Source organism: Primulina tabacum, chromosome 10 (assembly GCF_025594145.1).
Source record: "Primulina tabacum isolate GXHZ01 chromosome 10, ASM2559414v2, whole genome shotgun sequence".
NCBI lineage: Eukaryota > Viridiplantae > Streptophyta > Magnoliopsida > Lamiales > Gesneriaceae > Primulina > Primulina tabacum.
The window spans coordinates 39,908,152-39,923,535 of record NC_134559.1 but is presented as its reverse complement, the minus strand read 5'-3'; the positions used below and the strand labels follow the sequence as shown (position 1 = coordinate 39,923,535).

At 43.6% G+C, this 15,384-nt stretch overlaps 15 non-coding genes and 1 pseudogene across 15 annotated transcripts; all 16 read left to right on the top strand.

The window, feature by feature from the left end:
* The first annotated feature begins 964 nt into the window (after positions 1-964).
* LOC142512850 (5S ribosomal RNA) lies at positions 965-1,083 on the top strand (annotated as a pseudogene).
* Positions 1,084-1,767: 684 nt separating this feature from the next.
* LOC142517478 (5S ribosomal RNA) lies at positions 1,768-1,885 on the top strand. The gene has a single exon (XR_012813223.1). It is a non-coding gene; the product is annotated as a 5S ribosomal RNA (ribosomal RNA).
* Positions 1,886-2,568: 683 nt separating this feature from the next.
* LOC142515316 (5S ribosomal RNA) lies at positions 2,569-2,687 on the top strand. The gene has a single exon (XR_012811168.1). It is a non-coding gene; the product is annotated as a 5S ribosomal RNA (ribosomal RNA).
* Positions 2,688-3,365: 678 nt separating this feature from the next.
* On the top strand, positions 3,366-3,484 carry LOC142507640 (5S ribosomal RNA). Its single transcript, XR_012805892.1, has one exon. It is a non-coding gene; the product is annotated as a 5S ribosomal RNA (ribosomal RNA).
* Positions 3,485-4,167: 683 nt separating this feature from the next.
* LOC142513451 (5S ribosomal RNA) lies at positions 4,168-4,286 on the top strand. The gene has a single exon (XR_012809397.1). It is a non-coding gene; the product is annotated as a 5S ribosomal RNA (ribosomal RNA).
* A 682-nt stretch (positions 4,287-4,968) lies between these two features.
* LOC142514115 (5S ribosomal RNA) lies at positions 4,969-5,086 on the top strand. The gene has a single exon (XR_012810024.1). It is a non-coding gene; the product is annotated as a 5S ribosomal RNA (ribosomal RNA).
* Positions 5,087-5,771: 685 nt separating this feature from the next.
* Positions 5,772-5,890, top strand: LOC142507959 (5S ribosomal RNA). Its single transcript, XR_012806194.1, has one exon. It is a non-coding gene; the product is annotated as a 5S ribosomal RNA (ribosomal RNA).
* A 680-nt stretch (positions 5,891-6,570) lies between these two features.
* Positions 6,571-6,689, top strand: LOC142516845 (5S ribosomal RNA). The gene has a single exon (XR_012812617.1). It is a non-coding gene; the product is annotated as a 5S ribosomal RNA (ribosomal RNA).
* A 641-nt stretch (positions 6,690-7,330) lies between these two features.
* LOC142516287 (5S ribosomal RNA) lies at positions 7,331-7,449 on the top strand. Its single transcript, XR_012812089.1, has one exon. It is a non-coding gene; the product is annotated as a 5S ribosomal RNA (ribosomal RNA).
* Positions 7,450-8,130: 681 nt separating this feature from the next.
* LOC142515388 (5S ribosomal RNA) lies at positions 8,131-8,249 on the top strand. The gene has a single exon (XR_012811236.1). It is a non-coding gene; the product is annotated as a 5S ribosomal RNA (ribosomal RNA).
* A 680-nt stretch (positions 8,250-8,929) lies between these two features.
* On the top strand, positions 8,930-9,047 carry LOC142510356 (5S ribosomal RNA). Its single transcript, XR_012808473.1, has one exon. It is a non-coding gene; the product is annotated as a 5S ribosomal RNA (ribosomal RNA).
* A 578-nt stretch (positions 9,048-9,625) lies between these two features.
* Positions 9,626-9,744, top strand: LOC142516601 (5S ribosomal RNA). The gene has a single exon (XR_012812387.1). It is a non-coding gene; the product is annotated as a 5S ribosomal RNA (ribosomal RNA).
* Positions 9,745-11,229: 1,485 nt separating this feature from the next.
* Positions 11,230-11,347, top strand: LOC142508359 (5S ribosomal RNA). The gene has a single exon (XR_012806576.1). It is a non-coding gene; the product is annotated as a 5S ribosomal RNA (ribosomal RNA).
* A 681-nt stretch (positions 11,348-12,028) lies between these two features.
* On the top strand, positions 12,029-12,147 carry LOC142515221 (5S ribosomal RNA). The gene has a single exon (XR_012811077.1). It is a non-coding gene; the product is annotated as a 5S ribosomal RNA (ribosomal RNA).
* A 1,172-nt stretch (positions 12,148-13,319) lies between these two features.
* LOC142517567 (5S ribosomal RNA) lies at positions 13,320-13,438 on the top strand. Its single transcript, XR_012813307.1, has one exon. It is a non-coding gene; the product is annotated as a 5S ribosomal RNA (ribosomal RNA).
* Positions 13,439-14,122: 684 nt separating this feature from the next.
* Positions 14,123-14,243, top strand: LOC142508603 (5S ribosomal RNA). Its single transcript, XR_012806810.1, has one exon. It is a non-coding gene; the product is annotated as a 5S ribosomal RNA (ribosomal RNA).
* The last annotated feature ends 1,141 nt before the right edge of the window (positions 14,244-15,384 follow it).

Sequence of the window (15,384 nt, the reverse complement as noted above, 5' to 3'; positions counted from 1 at the left end):
GGATTTAACAGGGAGTGTCACCCCATAGCTCTTCCATCGCGCTAGAACCTTAACTTCATGGTTTATTGGGCGAGAGCATGCCGAGTGTTGTCCCCGCCCGCCGCTCCTACGTACTCAAGGGAAAAAGAATAAACTTCCCACTCAATGTCGGGGATCAGACCAGCACTAGCCCGGATCTTATCAGAACTCCGAAGTTAAGCGTGCTTGGCAGAGCAGTACTAGAATGGGTGACCCCTTGGAAGTACTCGTGTTGCACCCCTTTTCGTGTTTTTCTATTTTGATTACTTGGTGACAAACGATTTTCGGCTCAAATAATCTGAATCTCGATCGGGACTAGATAAGACATGTGAAATCAACGTAGGTCGGGCACTGCCGGATTTGGACAAAATTGTAGCCTAATTTGATTGTAAACGGCAAACGAACGGACTCATTCCTCCGCAATGAGCTGACGAGATTTTAGCCGAATTCCTTCTCTATGGCCCTCTAATTTGCGATTTTCCGCTTCTGTTAACTTCCGTTTCCTCGAGACATCCGCTGAAAGTTCGAAATTCGATTTCAGGTTCCGCTTATATATTACCGTATCCCGAGCATAATAAAGCTTACATTCGCATTAGTTTTCGTTTTTTTATTTTTTTCCTATTTTCCTGGGAACATTAGCGATTTTGTTGTCGTGGACGCCGGTCGTGTGCGGGAAGGGTATGACCCGATTTATCCTTCCGAGACGGGTAAACGTCATTAAAAAAAACTATTATTCGAATTTTTATATCCATAATTATGTAAACGGTCCGCGACACGAGGTATTCCCAGTGGAGGATCACCAAGCCATAGCTCAGGTCATTGCGCCAGGACGATGCTTAACTTCATGGTTCCGATTGGCGAGAGCAGTGCCGATGCGTGTTGTCCATACGGCCGCCTCGCAGTCCACACGTACTCGAGGGATATAAGAATAAACATCCCACTCAATGTCTGGTAAATCATACAGCATTAATGCACCGGATCTTATCAGAACTTCGAAGTTAAGTGTGCTTGAACGAGAGAAGTACTAGGGTGGGTGACCCCTGGGAAGTTCTCGTGTTGCACCCTTTTTCGATGTTTTTCTATTTTTGATTACTTGTTGACAGACGATTTTCGGCTCAAAATCATATGAATCTCGATCGGGACCTGATAAGACATGTGAAATCAACTTAGCTCGGGCACTGCCGGATTGGGACAAAATTGTAGTCTAATTTGATTGTAAACGGGCAAACGAACGAGACTCATTACTCCGCAATGAGCTTGCGAGATTTTAACCAAATTTCTTCTCTAAGACCCTCTAATTTGCGATTTTCCACTTTTGTTAACCTTCCGTTTCCTCGAGAAATCCGCTTAGGAAGTTCGAAATTCGATTTCGGTTCCACTTTATCGCAACCCATGCATAAGAAAAGCTTTACATTCGCTATTTTCTTCTTCTTATTTTTTTCCAATTTCTGGGAACATTAAGCGATTTTTGTTGTCGTGAGCCGGTTCTGTGCCGAAGAGTATGACCCAGATTACTCCGGAGACAATTAACTAATTAAAAACAATTATGTCGACTGTTTTATCCATAATTTACGTAAACGGTCACGAACCGAGGATTTCCACGGGAGGTCACCCATCCTAGCTCTGCCATCGCGCCAGAACACTTAACTTCATGGTTCTGATTGGGCGAGAGCAGTGCCGCGTGTTGTCCATCGCCGCCCGTTCCACACGTACTCGAGGGATATAAGAATGAACATTCAACTCAATCTCTGGTGCGATCATACTAGCACTAATGCACCGGATCCCATCAGAACTCCGAAGTTAAGCGTGCTTGGGCGAGAGCAATACTAGGATGGTTGACCCCTGGGAAGTCCTCGTGTTGCACCCCTTTTTCGTGTTTTTCTATTTTTGATTACTTGTTGACAGATGATTTTCGGCTCAAATCACTTGAATTTCGATCAGGACCAGATAAGACATGTGAAATCAACGTAGCTCGAACATTGCCGGATTTGGACAAAAATTGTAGCCTAATTTGATTGTAAACAGGCAAACGAACGAGACTTTTTTTTCCGCAATGAGCTGGCGAGATTTTAGCCGAATTTCTTCTCTAAAACCCTCTAATTTGCGATTTTCCGCTTCTGTTAAGCTTTCGTTTCCTCGAGAAATCCGCTTAGGAAGTCCGAAATTGATTCCGGTTCCATTTTATTTTATCCCAGGAATAATAATAGCTTTACATTCGCTATTTTCTTCTTCTTATTTTTTTTCTGTTTTCTGGGAATACTTAGCGATTTTTGTTGTCGTGAGCCGGTTCTATGCAGAAGGGTATTACGTAGATTACTCCGGAGACGTTTAACTCATTAAAAACAATTATTTCGACTGTTTTATCCATAATTTACGTAAACGGTCGTGACACGAGTACTTCCCAGGGAGGTTACCCATCCTAGCTCTCCCATCGCACCAGAACGCTTAACATCATGGTTCTGATTAGGCGAGAGCAGTGCCGCGTGTTGTCCATCGTCGCTTTCTCCACACGTACTCTTGGGATATAAGAATAAACATCCACTCAATGTCGGGTGCGATCATACCAGCACTAATTCACCGGATCCCATCAGAACTCCAAAGTTAAGCGTGCTTGGGCGAGAGCAGTACTAGGATAGGTGACCCCCAGGGAACTCCTCGTGTTGCACCCCTTTTCGTGGTTTTCTATTTTTGATTACTTGTTGACAGACGATTTTCGGCTCAAATAATCTGAATCTCGATCGGGACCAGATAAGACATGTGAAATCAACGTAGGTCGGACACTGCCGGATTTGGACAAAATTGTAGCCTAATTTGATTGTAAACGGGCAAACGAACGAGACTCATTCCTCCGCAATGAGCTGACGAGATTTTAGCCGAATTCCTTCTCTAAGGCCCTCTAATTTGCGATTTTCCGCTTCTGTTAACTTCCGTTTCCTCGAGAAATCCGCTTAGGAAGTTCGAAATTCGATTTCGGTTCCACTTTATCGTATCCCAGGCATAATAAAAGCTTTACATTCGATTTTTTCTTCTTTTTATTTTTTTCCTATTTTCTGGGAACATTTAGCGATTGTTGTCGTGAGCCGGTCTATGCGGAAGGGTATGACCCAGATTACTTCGGAGACGGGTAACTCATTAAAAACAATTATTTCGAATGTTTTATCCATAATTTATGTAAACGGTCGCGACACGAGGTCTTCCCAGGGAGGTCACCCATCCTAGCTCTCCCATCGCGCCAGAACGCTTAACTTCATGGTTCTGATTGGGCGAGAGCAGTGCCGCTTGTTGTCCATCGCCGCCCGCTCCACACGTACTCGAGGGATATAAGAATAAACATCCCACTCAATGTCGGGTGCGATCACTCCCGCACTAATGCAGCAGATCCCATCAGAACTCCGAAGTTAAGCTTGCTTGGGCGAGAGCAGTACTAGGATGGGTGACCCCCTGGGAAATCCTCGTGTTGCACCCTTTTTCGTGTTTTTCTATTTTTGATTACTTGTTGACAGACGATTTTTGGCTCAAATAATCTGAATCTCTATCGGGACCTGATAAGACATGTGAAATCAACGTAGCTCGGGCACTGCCGGATTCGGACAAAATTGTAGCCTAATTTGATTGTAAACGGGCAAACGAACGAGACTCATTACTCCGCAATGAGCTTGCGTGATTTTAGTCGAATTCCTTTTCTAAGACCCTCTAATTTGCGATTTTCCACTTCTGTTAACCTTCCGTTTCCTCGAGAAATCCGTTTAGGAAGTTCGAAATTCGATTTCGGTTCCACTTTATCGTATCCCAGGCATAATAAAAGCTTTACATTCGCTATTTTCTTCTTCTTATTTTTTTCCTATTTTCTGGGAACATTTAGCGATTTTTGTTGTCGTGAGCTGATTCTGTGCGGAAGGGTATGACGCAGATTACTCCGGAGACGGTTAACTCATTAAAAACAATTATTTCGAATGTTTTATCCATAATTTATGTAAACGGTCGCGACACGAGGTCTTCCCAGGGAGGTCACCCATCCTAGCTCTGCCATCGCGCCAAAATTCTTAACTTCATGGTTCTGATTGGGCGGGAGCAGTGCTGCGTGTTGTCCATCTCTGCCCGCTCCACACGTACGCGAGGCATATAAGAATAAAAATCCAACTCAATGTGGGGTGCGACCATACCAGCACTAATGCACCGGATCCCATCAGAACTCCGAAGTTAAGCGTGCTTGGGCGAGACCAGTACTAGGATAGGTGACCCCCAGGGAACTCCTCGTGTTGCACCCCTTTTCGTGTTTTTCTATTTTTGATTACTTGTTGACAGACGATTTTCGGCTCAAATAATCTGAATCTCGATCGGGACTAGATAAGACATGTGAAATCAACGTAGGTCGGACACTGCCGGATTTGGAAAAAATTGTAGCCTAATTCGATTGTAAACGGGCAAACGAACGAGACTCATTGCTCCGCAATGAGCTGGCGAGATTTTAGCCGAATTTCTTCTTTAAGGCCCTCTAATTTGCGATTTTCCGCTTCTGTTAAGCTTCCGTTTCCTCGAGAAATCCGCTTAGGAAGTTCGAAATTCGATTTCGGTTCCACTTTATCGTATCACTGGCATAATAAAAGCTTTACATTCGCTATTTTCTTCTTCTTATTTTTTTCCTATTTTCTGGGAACATTTAGAGATGTTTGTTGTCGTGAGCCGGTTCTGTGCGGAAGGGTATGACCCAGATTACTCCGGAGAGGGTTAACTCATTAAAAACAATTATTTCGAATGTTTTATCCATAATTTATGTAAACGGTCGCGACACGAGGTCTTCCCAGGGAGGTCACCCATCCTAGCTCTGCCATCGCGCCAGAATGCTTAACTTCAATGCTCATTTGGGCGAGAGCAGTGCCGCGTATTGTCCATCGCCGCCCGCTCCACACGTACACGAGGCATATAAGAATAAAAATCCCACTCAATGTCGGGTGCGATCATACCAGCACTAATGCACCGGATCCCATCAGAACTCCGAAGTTAAGCGTGCTTGGGCGAGAGCAGTACTAGAATGGGTGACCCCTTGGAAGTACTCGTGTTGCACCCCTTTTCGTGTTTTTCTATTTTTGATTACTTGGTGACAAACGATTTTCGGCTCAAATAATCTGAATCTCGATCGGGACTAGATAAGACATGTGAAATCAACGTAGGTCGGGCACTGCGGGATTTGGACAAAATTGTAGCCTAATTTGATTGTAAACGGGCAAACGAACGAGACTCATTACTCCGCAACGAGCTGGCTAGATTTTAGCCGAATTCCTTCTCTATGACCCTCTAATTTGCGATTTTCCGCTTCTGTTAAGATTCCGTTTCCTCGAGAAATCCGCTTAGGAAGTTCGAAATTCGATTCCGGTTCCATTTTATTGTCTCTCTGGCATAATAATAGCTTTACATTTGCTATTTTCTTCTTCTTACTTTTTTTTCTATTTTCTGGGAACATTTAGCGATTTTTGTTGTCGTAAGCCGGTTCTGTGCGGAAGGGCATTACGTAGATTAATCCGGAGACAGTTAACTCAATAAAAATTTTTTTTTTTTACTGTTTTAGCCTTAATTTACTTAAACGGTCGCGACACAAAAACTTCCCAGAGAGGTCACCCATTGTAGCCCTGCCATCGCGCCAGAACGCTTAACTTCATGGTTCAGATTGGGCGAGAGCAGTGCCGCGTGTTGTCCATCGCCGTCCGGTCCACACGTACTCGAGGGATATAATAATAAACATCCCACTCAATGTCGGGTGCGATCATACCAGCAGTAATGAACCGGATCCCATCAGAACTCCGAAGTTAAGGGTGCTTGGGCGAGAGCAATACTGGGATGGGTGATCCCCTGGGAAGTCCTCGTGTTGCAACCATTTTCTTGTTTTTCTATTTTTGATTACTTGTTGACAGACGATTTTCGGCTCAAATCTTCTGAATCTCGATCGAGACTAGATGAGACATGTGAAATCAACGTAGCTCGGGCAATGCCGGATTTGGACAAAATTGTAGGCTAATTTGATTGTAAACGGGCAAACGGACGAGACACATTACTACGCAATGAGCTGACGAGATTTTAGCCGAAATCCTTCTCTAAGACCCTCTAATTTGCGATTTACCTCTTCTCTTAAGCTTTCGTTTCCTCGAGAAATCCGCTTAGGAAGTTCGAAATTCGATTCCGTTCCATTTTATCGTATCACAGGCATAATAATAGCTTTACATTCGCTATTTTCTTCTTCTTATTTTTTTCTATTTTCTGGGAACAATTAACGATTTTTGTTGTCGTGAACCGGTTCTGTGCGGAAGGGTATGACACAGATTACTCCGGAGACGGTTAACTCATTAAAAACAATTATTTCGACTGTTTTATCCATAATTTACGTAAACGGTCGCGACACGAGGACTTCCAAGGGAGGTCACCCATCCTAGCTCTGCCATCGCGCCGGAACGCTTAACTTCATGGTTCTGTTGGGCGAGAGCAGTGCCGCGTGTTGTCCATCGCTGCCCGCTCCACACGTACTCGAGGGATATAAGAATAAACATCACACTCAATGTCGGGTGCGATCATACCAGCACTAATGCATCGGATCCCATCAGAACTCAGAAGTTAAGCGTGCTTGGGCGAGAGCAGTACTAGGATGGGTGACCCCATGGGAAGTCCTCGTGTTGCATCAGGAGATTTTTGGCTCAAATCATCTGAATCTCGATCGGGATTAGGTTAGACATGTGAAATCAACGTAGCTCGGGCACTGCCGGATTTAAACAAAATTGTAGCTTAATTTTATTGTAAACGGGCAAACGAACGAATCATTACTCCGCAACGGGGTGGCGAGATTTCAGCCGAATTCCTTCTCTAAAACCCTCTAATTTGCGATTTTTTGCTTCTGTTAAGCTTCCGTTTCCTCGAGAAATCCGCTTAGGAAGTTCGAAATTCGATTCCGGTTCCATTTTATCGTATCCCAGGCATAATAATAGCTTTACATTCGCTCTTTTCTTCTTCTTATTTTTTTCTATTTTCTGGGAACGTTTAGAGATTTTTGTTGTCGTGAGCCGGTGCTGTGCGGAAGGGTATGACGCATGTTACTCCGGAGACGGTTAACTCATTAAAAAAAATTATTTCGACTGTTGTATACATAACTTACGTAAACGGTCGGAAACGAGGACTTTCCAGGAAGGTCACCCATCCTAGCTCTGCCATCGCGCCAGAACGCTTAACTTCATGGTTCTGATTGGGAGAGAGCAGTGCCGCGTGTTGTCCATCTCCGTCCGCTCCACACGTACTCGAGGATATAAGAATAAAATTACCACTCAATGTCAGGTGCGATCATACCAGTACTAATGCACCGGATCCCATCAGAACTCCGAAGTGAAGCGTGGTTGGGCGAGAGTAGTACTAGGATGGGGGACCCCCTGGGAAGTCCACGTTTTGCACCCCTTTTCGTGTTTTTTTTTTTGATTACTTGTTGACAGACGATTTTCGGCTCAAATCATCTGAATTTCGATTGGGACCAGATAAGACATGTGAAATCAACGTAGCTCGGGCACTGCCGGATTTGGACAAAATTGTAGCCTAATTTGATTGAAAACGGGCAAACGAACGAGATTCATTCCTCCGCAATGAGCTGGCGTGATTTTAGTCGAATTCCTTCTCTAAGACCCTCTAATTTGCGATTTTCCGCTTTTGTTAAGCTTCTGTTTCCTCGAGAAATCCTCTTAGGAAGTCCGAAATTCGATTCCGGTTTCATTTTATCGTATCCCAGGCATAATAATAGCTTTACATTTGCTATTTTCTTCTTCTTATTTTTTTTCTATTTTATGGGATCATTTAACGATTTTTGTTGTCGTGAGCCGGTTCTGTGCGAAAGGGTATGACGCAGATTACTCGTGAGACGGTTAACTCATTAAAAACCATTATTTCGACTGTTTTATCCATAATTTACGTAAACGATCGAGACACGAGGACTTCCCGGGGAGGTCACCAATCCTAGCTCTGCCATCACGCCAGAACACTTAACTTCATGGTTCTTATTGGGCGAGAGCAGTGCCGCGTGTTGTCCATCGTCGCCCGCTCCACACGTACTCGGGGGATATAAGAATAAACATCCCACTCAATGTCGGGTGCGATCATACTAGCAATAATGCACCGGATCCCATCAGAACTCCGAAGTTAAGCGTGCTGGGGCGAGAGCAGTACTAGGATGGTTGACCCCATGGGAAGTCCTCGTGTTGCACCCTTTTGATGTTTTTCTATTTTTGATTACTTGTTGACAGACGATTTTCGGCTCAAATCATCTGAATCTCGATTGGGATCAGATAAGACATGTGAAATCAACGTAGCTCGGGCACTGCAAGATTTGGACAAAATTGTAGCTTAATTTGATTGTAAACGGGAAAAGGAACGAATCAATACTCCGCAACGAGGTGGCGAGATTTTAGCCGTATTCTTTCTCTAAAACCCTCTAATTTGCGATTTTTCGATTCTGTTAAGCTTCCGTTTCCTCGAGAAATCCGCTTAGGAAGTTTGAAATTCGATTCCGGTTCCATTTTATCGTATCCCAGGCATAATAATAGCTTTATATTCGCTATTTTCTTCTTCTTATTTTTTTTTCTGTTTTCTGGGAACATTTAGCGATTTTTAGTGTCGTGAGCCGGTTCTGTGCGGAAGAGTATGACGCAGATTACTTCGGAGATGGTTAACTCATTAAAAACAATTATTTCGACTGTTGTATCCATAATTTATTTAAACGGTCGCGACATGAGGACTTTCCAGGGAGGTCACCCATCTTAGCTCTGCCATCGCGCCAGAACGCATAACTTCATGGTTCTGATTGGGCGAGAGCAGTGCCGCGTGTTGTCCATCGCCGTCCGCTCCACACGTACTCGAGGATATAAGAATAAAAATCCCACTCAATGTCGGGTGCGATCATACCAGCACTAATGCACCGGATCCCATCAAAACTCCGAAGTTAAGCGTGCTTGGGCGAGAGCAGTACTAGGATGGGTGGCCCCCTGGGAAGTCCTCGTGTGAAATCAACGTAGCTCGGGCATTGCCGGATTTGGACAAAATTGTAGCCTAATTTAATTATAAACGGGCAAACGAACGAGATTCATTCCTCCGCAATGAGATGGCGTGATTTTAGCCGAATTTCTTCTCGAGGACTCTCTAATTTACGATTTTCCGCTCCTGTTAAGCTTTCGTTTCCTCGAGATATCCGCTTAGGAAGTCCGAAATTTGATTCCGGTTCCTTTTTATCGTAACCCAAGCATAATAATAGCTTTACATTCGCTATTTTCTTCTTCTTATTTTTTTTCTATTTTCTGGGAACATTTAGCAATTTTTGTTGTCGTGAGCCGGTTCTGAGCAGAAGGGTATTACGACGATTACTCCGGAGACAGTTAACTCATTAAAAACAATTATTTCGACTGTTTTATCCATAATGTACGACTGACACGAGGACTTCCCAGGGAGGTCACCCATCCTAGCTCTCCCATCGCGCTAGAACGCTAAACTTCAAGGTTCTGATTGGGCGAGAGCAGTGCCGCCTGTTGTCCATCGCCGCCCGCTCCACACGTACTCGAAGGATATAAGAATAAACATCCCACTAAATGTCGGGTGCGATCATACCAGCACTAATGCACCGGATCCCATCAGAACTCCGAAGTAAAGCGTGCTTGGGCGAGAGCAGTACTAGGATGGGTGACTCCCTGGGAAGTCCTCGTGTTGCTGCACCCCTTTTCGTGTTTTTCTATTTTTGATTACTTGTTGACAGACGATTTTCGGCTCAAATCATCTGAATCTCGATCGGGATCAGATAAGACATGTGAAATCAACGTAGCTCGGGCACTGCCGGATTTGGACAAAATTGTAGCCTTATTTGATTGTAAACGGGCAAACGAACGAGACTCGTTACTTCGCAATGAGCTGACGAGATTTTAGCGGAATTCCTTCTCTAAGACTCTCTAATTTGCGATTTTCCGCTTCTGTTAAGATTCCGTTTCTTCGAGAAATCCGCTTAGGAAGTTCGAAATTCGATTTCGGTTCCATTTTATCGTATCCAGGCATAATAACAGCTTTACATTCGCTATTTTCTTCTTCTTATTTTTTTTTCTGTTTTCTGGGAACATTTAGCGATTTTTAGTGTCGTGAGCCGGTTCTGTGCGGAAGAGTATGACGCAGATTACTTCGGAGATGGTTAACTCATTAAAAACAATTATTTCGACTGTTGTATCCATAATTTACTTAAACGGTCGCGACATGAGGACTTCCCAGGGAGGTCACCCATCTTAGCTCTGCCATCGCGCCAGAACGCATAACTTCATGGTTCTGATTGGTCGAGAGCAGTGCCGCGTGTTGTCCATCGCCGTCCGTTCCACACGTACTCGAGGATATAAGAATAAAAATCCCACTCAATGTCGGGTGCTATCATACCAGCACTAATGCACCAGATCCCATCAAAATTCCAAAGTTATGCGTGGTCAAGAGCATTACTATGATGGGTGACCCCCTGGGAAGTCCTCGTGTTAAACCCCTTTTCGTGTTTTTCTATTTTTGATTACTTGTTGACAGACGATTTTCGGCTCAAATTATCTGAATCTCGATCGGGATCAGATAAGACATGTGAAATCAACGTAGCTCGGGCACTGCCGGATATGGACAAAATTGTAGCCTAATTTGTTTGTAAATGGGCAAACGAACGAGACTCATTACTGCGCAACGAGGTGGCGAGATTTTAGCCGAATTCCTTCTCTAAGACCCTCTAATTTGCGATTTAACGCTTCTGTTAAGTTTTCGTTTCCTCGAGAAATCCGCTTAGAAAGTTCGAAATTCGATTCCGGTTCCATTTTATCGTATCCCAGGCATAATAATAGCTTTACATTCGCTATTTTCTTCTTCATATTTTTTTTTCTATTTTCTCGGAACATTTAGCGATTTTTGTTGTCGTGAGCTGGTTCTGTGCTTTAGGGTTTGACGCAGATTACTCCGGAGACGGTTAACTCATTAAAAACAATTATTTCGAATGCTTTTATCCATAATTCACGTAAACGATTGCGACATGAGGACTTTCCAGGGAGGTCACCCATCCTAGCTCTGCCATCGCACCAGAACGCTTAACTTCATGGTTCTGATTGGGCGAGAGCAGTGCCGCGTTTTGTTTATCGCCGTCCGCTCCACACGTACTCGGGGGATATAAGAATAAACATCCCACTCAATGTTTGGTGCAATCATACCAGCCCTAATACACCGGATCCCATCAGAACTCCGAAGTTAAGCGTGCTTAGGCGAGAGCGGTACTAGGATGGGTAACCCCTGGGAAGTCCTCGTGTTGCACCCCTTTCCGGGTTTTTCTATTTTTGATTACATGTTGACAAACGTTTTTCTGCTCAAATCATCTGAATCTCGATCAAGATAAGATAAGACATGTGAAATCAACGTAGCTCGGGCACTGCCGGATTTGGACAAAATTTTAGCCTAATTAGATTGTAAACGGGCAAACGAACGAGACTCATTACTCCGCAACGAGGTGGCGAGATTTTTGCCGAATTCCTTCTCTAAGACCCTCTAATTTGTGATTTTACGCTTCTGTTAAGCTTCTGTTTCCTCGAGAAATCCGTTTAGGAATTTCAAATTCGATTTCGGTTCAATTTTATCGTATCCTAGACATAATAATAGCTTTACATTCGCTATTTTCTTCTTCTTAATTTTTTTTCTATTTTGTGGGAACATTTAGCGATTTTTGTTGTCGTGAGCCGGTTCTGTGCGGAAAGGTATGACGCAGATTACTCCGGAGATGGTTAACTCATTAAAACAATTATTTCGACTATTTTATCCATAATTTCCGTAAACAGTCGCGACACGAGGACTTCCTAGGGAGGTCACTCATCCTAGCTCTACCATCGCTCCAGAACGCTTAACTTCATGGTTCTGATTGAGCGAGAGCAGTGCCGCGTGTTGTCCATCGCCGCCCGCTCCACACGTACTCGAGGATATAAGAATAAAAATCCCACTCAATGTCGGGTGCGATCATACCAGCACTAATTCACCGGATCCAATCCGAACTCTGAAGTGAAGCGTGCTTGGGCGAGAGCAGTACTAGGATGGGTGACCCCTTGGGAAGTCCTCGTGTTGCACCCCTTTTCGTGTTTTTCTATTTTTGATTACTTGTTGACAGAAGATTTCGTCTCAAATCATCTGAATCTCGATCGGGACCAGATAAGACTTGTGAAATCAACGTAGCTCGGGCACTGCCGGATTTGGACAAAATTGTATGCTAATTTGATTGTAAACGGGCAAACGAACGAGACTCATTACTCCGCAATGAGCTGACGAGATTTTAGCGGAATTCCTTCTCTAAGACTCTCTAATTTGCGATTTTCCGCTTCTGTTAAGCTTCCGTTTCCTCGAGAAATCCAATTAGGAATTCGAAATTCGATTTCGGTTCTATTTTATCGTATCCCAGGCATAATAACAGCTTTACATTCGCTATTTTATTCTTCTTATTTTTTTTTCTATTTTCTGGGAACATTTAGCGATTTTTATTGTCGTGAGCATGTTCTGTGCGGAAGGGTATTACGTAGATTACTTCGGAAACGGTTAACTCACTAAAAACAATTATTTCGATTGTTTTATCCATAATTCACGTAAACGGTCGCGACACGAGGACTTCCCAGGGAGGTCACCTATCCTAACTCTACCATCGCGCCAGAACGCTTAACTTCAACGTAGCTCGGGCACTGCCGGATTTGGACAAAATTGTAGGCTAATTTGATTGTAAACTGGCAAACGAACGAGACTCATTACTCCGCAATTAGCTGGCAAGATTTTAGCCGAATTTCTTGTCTAAGACCCTCTAATTTGCGATTTTCCGCTTCTGTTAAGCTTCCGTTTCCTCGAAAAATCCGCTTAGGAAGTTCGAAATTCGATTTCGGTTCCATTTTATCTTATCCCAGGTATAATAATAGCTTTACAATCGCTATTTTTTTCTTCTTAATTTTTTTTCTATTTTCTGGAAATATTTATCGATTTTTGTTGTCGTGAGCCGGTTCTGAGCGAAAGGGTATGACGCGGATTACTCCAGAGACGGTTAACTCATTAAAAACAATTATTTCGACTATTTTATCCATAATTTACGTAAACGGTCGCGACACGAGGACTTCCCAGGGAGGTCACACATCCTAGCTCTGTTATCGCGCCATAACGATTAACTTCATGGTTCTGATTGGGCGAGAGCAATGCCGCGTGTTGTCCATCGCCGCCCGCTCCACACGTACTCGAGGGATATAAGAATAAACATCCCACTCAATGTCGGGTGCGATCATATCACCACTAATGCACCGGATCCCATCAGAACTCCGAAGTTAAGCGTGCTTGGGCGAGAGCAGTACTAGGATGGGTGACCCCATGGGAAGTCCTCAAGTTGCACCCCTTTATATGTATTTCTATTTTTGATTACTTGTTGAAAGTCGATTTTCGGCTCAAATCTTCCGAATCTCGATCGGGAGCAGATAAGACTTGTGAAATCAACGTAGCTCGGGCATTGCCGGATTTGGATAAAATTGTAGGCTAATTTGATTGTAAACGGGCAAACTAACGAGACTGGTTACTCCGAAAAGAGCTGGCGAGATTTTAGCCGAATTCCTTCTCTAAGACCCTCTAATTTGCGATTTTCCGCTTATGTTAAGCTTCCTTTTCCTCGAGAAATCCGTTAAGGAAGTCCGAAATTCGATTCCGGTTCCATTTTATCGTATCCCAAGCATAATAATAGCTTTACATTCGTTATTTTCTTATTCTTATTTTTTTTTCTATTTTCTTGGAACATTTAGAGATTTTTGTTGTCGTGAGTTGGTTCTGTGCGGAAGGGTATGACGCAAATTACTCCTGAGACGGTTAACTCATTAAAAACAATTATTTCGACTGTTTTAGCCATAAATTACATAAACGGTCGCGACACGAGGACTTCCCAGGGAGGTCACCCATCCTGGCTCAGCCATCGCGCCAGAACGCATAACTTCATTGTTCTGATTGGGCGAGAACAGTGCCGCGTGTTGTCTATCGCCGCCCGCTCCACATGTACTCGAGGGATATAAGAATAAACATCCCACTCAAAGTCGGGTGCGATCATACCAGCAATAATACACCGGATCCCATTAGAACTTCGAAATTAAGCGTGCTTGGGCGAGACCAGTACTAAGATGGGTGACCCCCTGGGAAGTCCTCGTGTTTTGCACCCCTTTTCGTGTTTTTTTATTTTTGATTACTTGTTGACAGACGATTTTCGGCTCAAATCATCTGAATCTCGATTAGGACCAGAGAAGACATGTGAAATCAACGTAGCTCAGGCACTGCCGGATTTGGACAAAATTGTAGGCTAATTTGAGTGTAAACGGGCAAACGAACGAGACTCATTCCTCCGCAATGAGCTGACGAGATTTTAGCCGAATACTTTCTCTAAGACCCTCTAATTTGCGATTTTCCGCTTCTGTTAAGCTTCCGTTTCCTCGAGAAATCCGCTTACGAAGTCTAAAATTCGATTCCGGTTTCATTTTATCGTATCCCAGGCATAATAATAGCTTTAGATTCGTTATTTTCTTATTCTTATTTTTTTCTATTTTCTGGGAACATTTAGCGATTTTTGTTGTCGTGAGCCGGTTATGTGCGGAAGTGTATGATGCAGATTACTCCGGAGACGGTTAACTCATCAAAAACAATTATTTCGACTGTTTTAACCATAATTTACGTAAATGGTCGCGACACGAGGACTTCCCAGGGAGGTCACCCATCCTAGCTCTGCCATCGCGCCAGAACGCTTAACTTCATTGTTCTGATTGGGCGAGAGCAGTGCAGCGTGTTGTCCATCGCCGCCCGCTCCACACGTACTCGAGGGATATAAGAATAAATATCTCACTCAATGTCGGTTGCGATAGTACCCCTTCTCGTGTTTTTCTATTTTTGATTACTTGTTGACAGACGATTTTCGGCTTAAATCATCTGACTCTCGATCAGGACCAGATAAGACGTGAAATCAACGTAGCTCGGGTACTTTCCGGATTTGGAAAAAATTGTTTCCTAATTTGATTGAAAACGGGCAAACGAACGAGACTCATTCCTCCGCAATGAGCTGACGAGATTTTAGCCGAATTCCTACTCTAAGACCCTCTAATTTGCGATTTTCCGCTTCTGTTAAGCTTCCGTTTCCTCGAGAAATCCGCTTAGGAAGTCCGAAATTCAATTTCGATTTCATTTTATCGTATCTCAAGCATAATAATAGCTTTACATTTGCTATTTTCTTCTTCTTATTTTTTTTTCTATTTTCTGTGGAACATTTATCGATTTTTGTTGTCGTGATCCGGTTCTGTGCGGAAAGTTATGACG